This window comes from Myxocyprinus asiaticus, chromosome 49 (genome assembly GCF_019703515.2).
Source record: "Myxocyprinus asiaticus isolate MX2 ecotype Aquarium Trade chromosome 49, UBuf_Myxa_2, whole genome shotgun sequence".
NCBI lineage: Eukaryota > Metazoa > Chordata > Actinopteri > Cypriniformes > Catostomidae > Myxocyprinus > Myxocyprinus asiaticus.
The window spans coordinates 7537876-7548523 of record NC_059392.1 but is presented as its reverse complement, the minus strand read 5'-3'; positions in this window follow the sequence as shown (position 1 = coordinate 7548523).

Here is a 10648-nt window from a genome sequence, read left to right as displayed (position 1 = left end):
GCATTAAGGTCCAGTGTTTTAAAAATACAAATAAAATATTTTTTTATGAACTAAGATTGATGACTAATATTTTTGAAGTCCATCCTGTATTAACTGCTGAAGTTTACATAGATGCATTGTCCTTTGTTAGTTGGCTGATGAAGGCTTTTGTTGGCAATTAAATGACAGTCTATGTATTCCATTTCAAGAGTGTAGTCCATCAATAGACAAAGGTGATGCAGGCAGAGATAAATGATGAGGTGCATCATGTTCAACCGGCAGGTCATTTCGGTGAGGTTCGGTGGGGTCCATCCTAAGTCCAAAGTTCAGGCAGTGGCATATGACGTATCCAGTGTCTCACAGTTGGAGCTGGCATCAGTTCATCCTCTGAATTCAAAAAATGGAAGTGATGTCTGGCTAGCACCAGCTAGTTTGTCTTCATGTCTCAGCGACACGTAGCAGTGGAGTCCAACACCAAGCAGGAACGGAGCTGGATCTGGCAGGCTGTGGTAACCTTGGGATATGAATCATGGAAACAAATAGAATAATATTAGTGTAGATGCTATTAAATTTTATGCAGAGTTATAGATCATGATGGATGTTTCTGGTTCCGGCAGACCTAACTAAAGCAACCTAATTGTGAGTTGAAGGATAAATTAGGTGTATGCCTGGCTAAATAGATGAGTCTTTAGTCTAGAGTTAAACTGAGTGAGTGTGTCTGCATCCTGAACAGTGTTAGGGAGACTACTCCATAGTTTAGGAGCCAAATGTGAAAAGGATCTACCTCCTTTTGTGGATTTTGATATTTTTGGAATTATTAACATGTCAGAATTTTGTGATCATAATGAATGTGACGGAATATAGGGTGTCAGAAGGTCACTTAAGGACTGTGGAGCTAAACCATCCAAGCTGTGTATGTAGTTAACAGAATTTTAAAATTAATACAAAATTTAAAAGGTAGCCAATGTAACAACGATAAAATTGGGCTAATATGATCATATTTCTTAGTTCTAGTCAGCACTCTGGCAGCTGAACTAATTGAAGCTGGACATCCTCCCAGTAATGCATTACAATAATCTAGTCTTGAGGTCATGAACGCATTCATTAATTTTTCGGCATCAGCAACAGAAAGCATGTGTCGTAATTTAGCATATTTCTCAGGTGGAAGAATGCTGTTCATTGGAAATGTGATTTTCAAAGGACAGATTGGTATTAGATATAACACCTAAGTTCTTTGCATAAGAAGATGACGTAACCGTACATCCATCGAGAGACAAATTATATTTTAGAAGCTTATTTTTTGAGGTTTTTGGTCCAATCATTAGTACCTATGTTTTGTCGGAATTTGAGTAGAAGGAAATTTCTGGCCTTCCAATCTTTGATTTCATTGATACACTCTGCTAATGTGGAGAATTTTCATTGGGTTTAGAAGAAATATAAAGTTGGGTATCGTCGGCATAACAGTGGAAACTTATTCCATGATTCCTGATAATATCTCCCAGGGCAAGCATGTATAAGGAGAAAAGCAGAGATCCTAAAACTGATCCCTGTGGCACTCCATACTTTTGTTTGATTTGACAATTCCTCGTTTATACATACAAAGTGGTAGCGGTCTGATAAAACATGCTAATGCAAGTCCACTAATGCCAACATAATTCTCCTGCCTATTCAAGAGAATGTCGTGATCTATTGTGTCGAAGGCAGCACTAAGATCTAAAAGCACTAGAAGAGAAAATTAGCTGCGATCAGTTGATAAGAGCAAGTCATTTGTAACTCTGATAAGTGCAGTCTCTGTACTGTGATGGGGCCTAAATCCTGACATACTGTATATTCTTATATATCATATATTCCATTTCTCTGTAGAAAATGAACATAGTTGGGAGGACACTAACTTTTCTAGTATTTTCGACATAAATGGTAGATTTGAAATCGGTCTGTAACACCCTATGGTCTCGTTGACTTTATGGATGTGTGCAGACAGCACAATGTGTGGCAATTTCCAAAAAAGATTATTCCCTAATTGTTTCCTACAAAACAGGCCAACTTGAATTTGCCAGACACTTAAATGAAAATTGCCAGGCACCAAAAATCTTACTTTTTGGCCAATCCATTTAGTTGTTTGTTGCTAAACTGCAAAACAACACTTCAAATTATATTTTTACTTATTCGATCCAAACCACATTCGTATATAGTTTGAAATCTGATAAAAACATTTTGGAATTACGTTTCAGTCTAGAGATTTTTTTTCCCCCTCATTCAGGACACAAAGTGTGTAACGTCATACGCAATCCACAGAGTTTTATTGGTTTCCGCTAACCTGCAGCATTCGCTTTGATATTGACAACGAGTGCATTTACATGCACACAAATTTGCAGATAATTGCCAAAAAACAGCTTATTCAAAAAAATACAACAGCGCAAGAATACCGCATTTGCATAAGACTTGAAATGATCAGATTATTTTCTTATTTTGACGTCAAAACGTAAAACCGGCATCCAGACAACAGTTGTGCACACCAAATAAGCTGGTAACACCAGTAAAGGTGTTTACATGCAACGCAAAATAGGGGTAATGGGCAAAAATCTGTGTGCCAACTGGTTTTTGCTTAAATTTTATATGATTTTACCCAAATAAAGGAAAACCATTTAAGTTGTTTACATGACCTAACACTTTGTCGGCTTATTAAACGTGATCATGCATGTAAACATGCTCACTGTCTGAACAAACTGATCCGATTTCATTACTTTCAAAATGACATTGCAAGCAGTCAGTCTTAAATATTGGATTTGTAAAATGAATCGGAATTGTGTGCAGTCTGAACAATGAACCTACAACATTACATATATTAGCCTAGATCTTTAATGACTTAAAATGATACCAATTAGTATCATACTACCTTAATTTGCTGTCGTCAGGTGTATTGGCATATTCACAAAGTCCACATCGAATACCAGAGCTTTAGGCTAACAGTTTCTTTCCTCTAGCATGGACAGAGATGCAAGCAAAGTAAGGATATATAGCAAAAAGTGATCAGGAATCTTGCGAGCGGCAGATAACCTTCACGCAATGCTTCCTCTATTCCGGACCTGCCTCTCCGAGTCCCAGTGTTTAGTTAGCCTGTCTCATGGGAGGGGTGGATGAAACATGACAAGAATATCTGTGCCCAGCACAAATGAGTGCATCAACCCTTCCAACGCAGCCTTTGGCCAGACATGACCTACATCCTGTCTGCTGTTCAGAGAGAAAATGTGTTTTTGTGTGTGCGTATTCGCACAGCTAGTGTTTAGTGCACAGCTTGTGTTTAGCGCACAGTTAGTGTTTAGTTAGCATCATTTGTTTGCAGATGCTACATGATTTGATGTTTTGTTATCAAATGCATTTAACATTTTAAACTGTGGCTTACAAATGTCTAAATGGACACTTTTAAGGCCACTGCATCATTTAGATACCATATGTTTTGACAGAATTAGCGACAGGCTACCACTGGCTGCTTTCTCTGTATCTACTCAAGCTCCCTTCAAAAAACAACATGCAATACCTAAGCCACAAAAGCACAGATGTTTCAGACATTCCATAATGTCCTAAAGCATACTATAAAACCATAAATTAGCGAGAGTACTGATGATATTACATGTTTCTTGATGAATTAGGTGCAATTAGGTGTTTCTTTGAGGACGGGGTGTCTATTTCAACGTACTTTGTCATAAAATTGTGAGTCACACTCACTCAAGACAGACAAGAGACTGGTGATGAGCTGTTTTATCATCACCGACAGGTGCCTGCAGTAAAGCTTTTTCCTGGATAAGAGAGAAGTTGAGGACTTTCCCAGAGGCCAGAAGTGATGCGTTGTACGTATCGCTGCAGATTCCTGGTAAATTGAACACTAGAGGCCCTAAAACAACAATTACTTTTATTCCCTTTCACACAAATTACAAGTAAAATGGCAGATAAACAATTAGTTTTGGCCCTGTTGTTCACACAATGCTTTCTTATGGCATCAAAAAATTTTTACTATAGTGCATGACTAAGGCAATACATTTTAACATTTGTATTGCATTACTAGCTACATTTTTTAACTTGTTCAAATGAGATCATATTGCACAGCTCAACTGATGGAGTGTTGCACTTGCGATGCATAGGACCTGGATGAGTATCCTGAATTGCACACGAGTCGACACGTGAGTCAAAAGTGTCATAGAAGCACCACAAAATGATGGGGTTGCTTCAGCTTTTTATGACACTAGGTTTAAGGTTTAAGCCCAAATTATACATTGGTTTTGATACGAACGCTTAGTGTTTGCGTAAAGTCGAACACTAGCCTTTCACAACTCATTTGATTGTGCATACAGACACAGGCGCTACAACTGCTATCAGATACTGGACTATTTCTCTTCAGGAGTTTAGACCCATAAAGATCTTTATATTCCTTCAGACTCAAGTGATACAAATGCAGGTATCTCCTGACCTTACACACGCGCTTATGACTTGCACTGTTGTTGTTTACACCTTCGTCTCTTGTTGTTTAGCAGCGATTACTTCTAGCGTGACAGCAACAGCTCAACTGTGAGTGTTTTCACCTTGTGAACCCATTTATTAGTGCAAATAATTCCAGGCACATGCGCATACCACGCATTCAGAGGTTTAAGAAAAATCAGGCTGCATGTGTTTAATGCTAGAGCACTCTGCTGATGATGAAATTTGCTTCACTCATCCTGTACGCTGACATCTAGCTTTTGCATCTAAAAGAAGTATAGGGAGGTAGGTTTTGTTGATTTTAAAACTCGATAGAGCTTCATGTTAAAAACCTCTTCTCTTTGGGAGAAAATTTAACTAGCTTTTAGTGCCACTCAGTGGACATTTGACCTCGGAACTGCTGCAATACATGTAAGCAGCCATGTAATACTGTTTTGCAAAAATGTCACCAGAGTCAATTAATTAAAGTAGGCATATCTGGAAAAGGGAGAAGGTCTTTAGGATTACTTGAAAATTACAGGCAGGTGTGTTGGTAATGGTTTATGCAGGAGTGAATTTGAAAAGGCCTGGTGTACAATATACCTTAAATATCACTGTTTTATGTGATGGTGACTGTATGTCTCTCTTCTGATGTGTGCTGCATTAGTAGCTTTTAATACCAGACTTTTCCCTGCAGGCAGAAATGAGAACTGACAGAAAGAGAATAGAGATGCTGTATTATCAGTCGTGTTACTTCAAAATATCTGCCTCAGGGTACCTGAGAGGGTGGTCAAACTTGGGGGAAGTTCCGGCAAGCCTTGTTTAAGTGAGAGCATAGCTAGTCAAATTAACTATATTTTAACATTTGCTAAAGAAAATGTACATATATATAAAGAACTTTTCTGTGCATAACTCGCCACCAAAATGCTACGGTGTTGTGGGTGGGCATTGGTATGCTTTTGCTAATGTGTTCTAAGTGACTTTTAGCATGTTGCTTTGCAGTTGCTAGGGTGATCTCAGTGGTTGCAAGGGCATTGCTAAGTGGTTGCTTGGGTATTATGTCTATTTGCTACTGTAGGAAGCTATTCAAGAGCCTGCCCCCAAGTGTAGTTGCTAGATATTGCTTTTGTTTCTCCTTTGATGTCAGTCTATGTGATTTATTTTTATTTATTTATTTTTTTTTTAGTTGGGCGTTTGCCTGTCCGCCAGATGAAAATTGTAAATTTGATTGCTTAGAAAATTAACAGCACAACTCTCCTCAACAAGCCACATGATTTTAAGACACATTCATTTCTGTAGAACAAACAGTGTGGGAGTCACGCACTTATGTATTAGTTAGGGTTATAGGCCCTTCAGGCTGAACGCATTCTTGCGTAAAAAATAAGCTAAACAGTGCAATGAATGGAACTGAATGCAGGTGTCTCAACATTTTTAAAAGTTGGTGACACGGCATCTTAAAAACTGTTAGATGTGACTTAATGGTTTAAGATGTCTGTCTAGCACATGTTCAGACAGATTAGCAATTAAAAATGGAATGGGAATTGACCATTTCTTAAAAATTAACTATTTTTCCCCTATTACCTATTAACTATTTTAAAAATGCAGCGCTTTGGTGCAAACTGCTAAAAAAGACTATGGCAAGCATCACAATTATCAAATATGTCCATCTAGTGCATGTTTACATAAACCAACACTAAAACACATCCAAACATATGTCTCCTGTGTGAACGACCCCTTAAGGTTGCAGCTAAAGGACTTACTTTGTGGAAATACAAGAATGGAGAGAGGAAGACTGAAAACCTTGAGAATGGAGGTGCGGATAAGTAATAAAAGAGGCTATGATAAAAGTACAACACCACAGTGTATTAGTATCTTAAGTCAGAGCTGCTGACGAAAGTGTCTATTTAGCCTACAATGGATTTTTAGCTATGGTTTCAAAGTCTATCTAGAACTACAATTTTGGTAAGCCAACTGGCATAAATGTTGCTGACATACTGTACAAGATTTTAAGGACACTTTGAAGAACCGAATCCTCTCAGTCACGACCTAGAGCCAAAGACGCAACTAATTAAAATTCAAAGTCATAGCTGCTGCCCCTCAGGGACTCTGGTCTTGTGTAGGTCATTGGATGGCAGAGCGACAGGATGGTGTCTGGCCATTTTGACACAGACAAATTTGTTTCTCTGAATACCCTTGTGACTGTTCATGTCAGTTTTGTTCAGAGGATGTTCTCAAACCCTGTTCACACTGACAGCAACTTTTTAGCTGGAGGTTACCAGATAGATGTACAGTTAGTTGCTCTAACATTATAAGTGTGCTGTGCAACTGCCTATAGCTTTTGGAAATCTGATCTAGTGTTGCCAAATATCCCGTATTTTTGGCCGAAATGAAGATGTTCAATATCTAAGCAGTGAGACACTAGAGGGACACCACCTGGAGTATATGGGCAGTCAGACATTGAAACCTCTCGTATTGAACGCACTCAGTGTGCTTCCCTCTCCTCAGTCGGACAGCTGAATGCTTGAAGTGGATATTATTGTAACAAGTGCATCCCACACTGTGGTGGCTGAGGGGCAAAAAGGAAAATCAAGCTCTTGTGGTAAATGCTTAAGAGCGTCAAATGGCAAATTGTGATGACTGCATTGAGGATTCTTCAGAATAATGCCACAGCTGGAAATAAACCAAACCAGCACTCACTGTGAGTGCTATTCATTAAACACAAAAAAGTAGCGCTAGATATTGATATAATATATCTGTTAGATAGCTTGAATGGAGGTTCTAAAAATTTAATACCAGAAAGGGTTAGGGCAAAACTTTGTCCAGCATTTTGGATCCACAATATAAAGTGAACATGAAGTGACATTTGCAACCCATTGTACCTTTGTTACTGGGTGTATTTTACGATAGAAGTCTGCACAGGCAGTTATTTAAAGCCTAATCTTGACCCGAACTGTATACTTTGACCCCACGCGATCTAACGTTTATTGTCAAATTATAGGGCTGAATCTGACTCTAACCTGAAACCGAAGTAGATCCAGACGAACTGATCTTATGTTAAAGTAAAACATAAGATATTTATTTTAATTATTTAAATGTATGTTTTTAATTATGACAAACCTGAAACTAACCTAAAATGGAAAACTGACCCGAACACAACCTGACAGTTAAATTTGGGACACTCCAACATGTAAACTTGATTTTATCCATGGGAAATTGATTTGATCATGTAAAGTGTGTTTCAGACCTGAACGTTTTTTGGAGGGAGGGGTTGAAAAGAGGGCTTGGTGACATCAGTTGAAAACAAAATGAGTAAGTTGTTACATTTTGATGAAAGATTACAACTGTTTTTGTTTGGGAAATGGATGGATTGTGCACAACAAGACTAGGCATGTTGTCAGACAGTAAATAGGTTCATCATTTACTTAAAGCTGACTTTAACTACTTTAGCATGACGTTTGGTGAGGTGGCCACAGCTCCTCCAGGCTAATGCAGCATAAAAGGTGAACAGTTACATATGATGTGACAACCACATGGGTTGTTTCCCTCTTTTCCACAAAAGAAGCACCATGTAGGAAAGTGCCATTTCCAAGAAAGTCCCCCATTATTCAACGAGCATAGCTCTTCCCCCTTGACCTTTGGCTACCATAGAGTTTGTGCATAAAATATGCTCAGAATGTTTTCCGATGGTTTCTTTCCCAATTTCTTCCTTTTTTGGGGGGGTCATGCCTCCCTTTGAAACAAGAAATTTGACTGTGTGGAAGTGAATGAGATTTGAGAATGGCGAGTCTTCCACAGCCCACACATTGAGAACCACTAAGTTAAGACAATCAAACCAATTTAGGCTGGTTTAAGATTAAGAAGATTTCAGCTGGGAGACTGGTTTCTCTCCAAATTTCTTTTAATTTTTTCTCTGCAACTTTGCCTTCCCAAGAGGTTCATTTTTCGATGACAAAGTGAACTCTCTAAAGCAAGCACTAGTTTTGTCCACCTGATTTCACAAGCTGTAATTAGTATTAGCCTCTTGTCCTAATTAAATTGAAGATACAGTGTATGATAACTCGACGTGCAAAACGGAATGGGTTTCAGGTCTCCACATAAGGCCTGAAGCTTGGCAGAATAAAGGAATAAAAATGAACTGAAGGTCTTAATTGTTTCTTTGCTGTTGCTGGCACTTTTTTTTTGTCTTTTGAAAGGAGCATAGCTTGAAACTCATAGAATACAATACCCCCAGTAAAGAGAAAAAAACAGAGGAAGAAAGAACAACGAGAGAGATTCAGGCACATAGCTGTCATGCACCTATTTTTAAGGGGCCAACAGTGGCAGTAGCCCTCGACTCGTATTATATAAAGTGTTAATTCTGCTGTGTTAGTACATTTGGGACATTTTGTGGACAAGTCTACTGTACATTATTACTTTATTAAACACTCAAAGGAATAAAGCCAAATGGCCCCTCAATCAACTTCCAGTTTAGAGAGAGTGTGCTGTTTTTAATGAAATCAGTAGGGACTGAGTGTTATATTATGCATTAAGAAATGTTGTTTTAAGGGTTACTGCTGTAATAATCTGGTGACTTCATATTTGGTCAGACCTTACCAGTGTGGTGTGTTTCCTCTGGGCACTACTGAGTTGACTAAATAATTAGATCTTTATCTGAGGGGGTCAGAGCTCAGTGAACAGAAGGATGGAAATTAGCTGATGCAGTTTGGGTTGAAAGAGCCAGAGAAAATTTGGGCAATTTAAGCTTTATAAAGTAGAATGTTGGCCTCCCAGCCTGGCCAATATGTTGTTTATCTGGTTTAGCTGGTCTTCCCGCCTGCCAAGCCGGTGGTTTACTGGTTTAGCTGATCAGCGACAGTAGCTGGTACAAGTGTTTTTTTTTTTGCCATTTGTTGGTGCTTTTTTTTTTTTTTTTTTTTTTTTCTGTGGAACTCAAAAGGAGAGGTTAGGCAGAATGTTAGGGGCTGACAGCCTCAATGGTGACTGAGTCATTCTGCCTAACATCTTCATAAATATCCCTTTAAGTAATAGTAATAGTACTGCTTGCCTTACAGTAGTACATACCACACATTATTCCCAATGCTTTATGTTAATACCAGTGCATTGTGGAATATTAACATTACGTGTTTTGGTGTGAACAATCATGTTCAAAATATTCCACTGGGGATAATATCTTCCATTGGTTTAATGTTCAACAATCATCCTGCATAAAGTTGCATTATAAATGCAGTTGTTGCAGGATAACTTTGAAAAAGCATTCAGTTACAAGTATTGCTACACCAATCTTTTTTAAACTCAACAGGGTAATTAATACTTCATTCAGATTTACAACTATTCACGTTCAATTTACATAAAAGGTTTTCTGCATAATTTGCACAAAACACACGTTTCCCTTGACATAGCAAACATGACACGCAAACACTCATAGGCATACAAATACACCCAGACACTCACTAACAATCATATTGTGTTTGTTTGCATGTTATTTACATTGTAAGTAATTAATGAGGCTGAAGTAAAACATTTAAAGCTACAACAGAGATTAAAAGACATTCTCACGCACACATTCGGTCTTGAGGGAGAGTAGTCTTGACAGTTAAGAGTGTCTTGTGTTTATGACACACTGAGGGTAAGTGGTGGATTGCTGGTATCAGTTGAGGAATTGTATTGTCAATTTCAATCTTGAGCTTGGCCACAGAGGGAAATAGCTTTTGGAATGAGAAGTGACTATTGTGAAATTGAGTGCTTGAATTTTAAACATAGGCAGAGGTTGTGCAATGTAGTCAGGTTTCCTGACTATCTCTAATGTAAAATAAAACGGACTATTAGAATTCAATTCTGTGTGACTTAATTTGGAGCATGAATTAAACATTTAACATTCCTGTCTGTACATGCTCATAAACACTGAAAACTGGATGCATTAGCATCAGGCCTAGAAAATGTTTAGTGTATGTTTGCCTGATTTCTTGAATTCCAACAGTGAAGTTTTGACAGTTCTGACTGTTTAAATGCCTTTCTAGTTTCAATCTACAAGAAAATACCCAAAATATACCACAATTGTATCTCAGTATGTTGAGTATATTCCCTGATAGCATACGTACATCACCCAGACATCTATTCGATGCATGCATTTACATCTGGAAGACATATTTTTTAGGTTGTTTGCTCATCTGCAATACGTATATAAGACGTTTCTTCTCGAATGTCAGTCAGACATTCA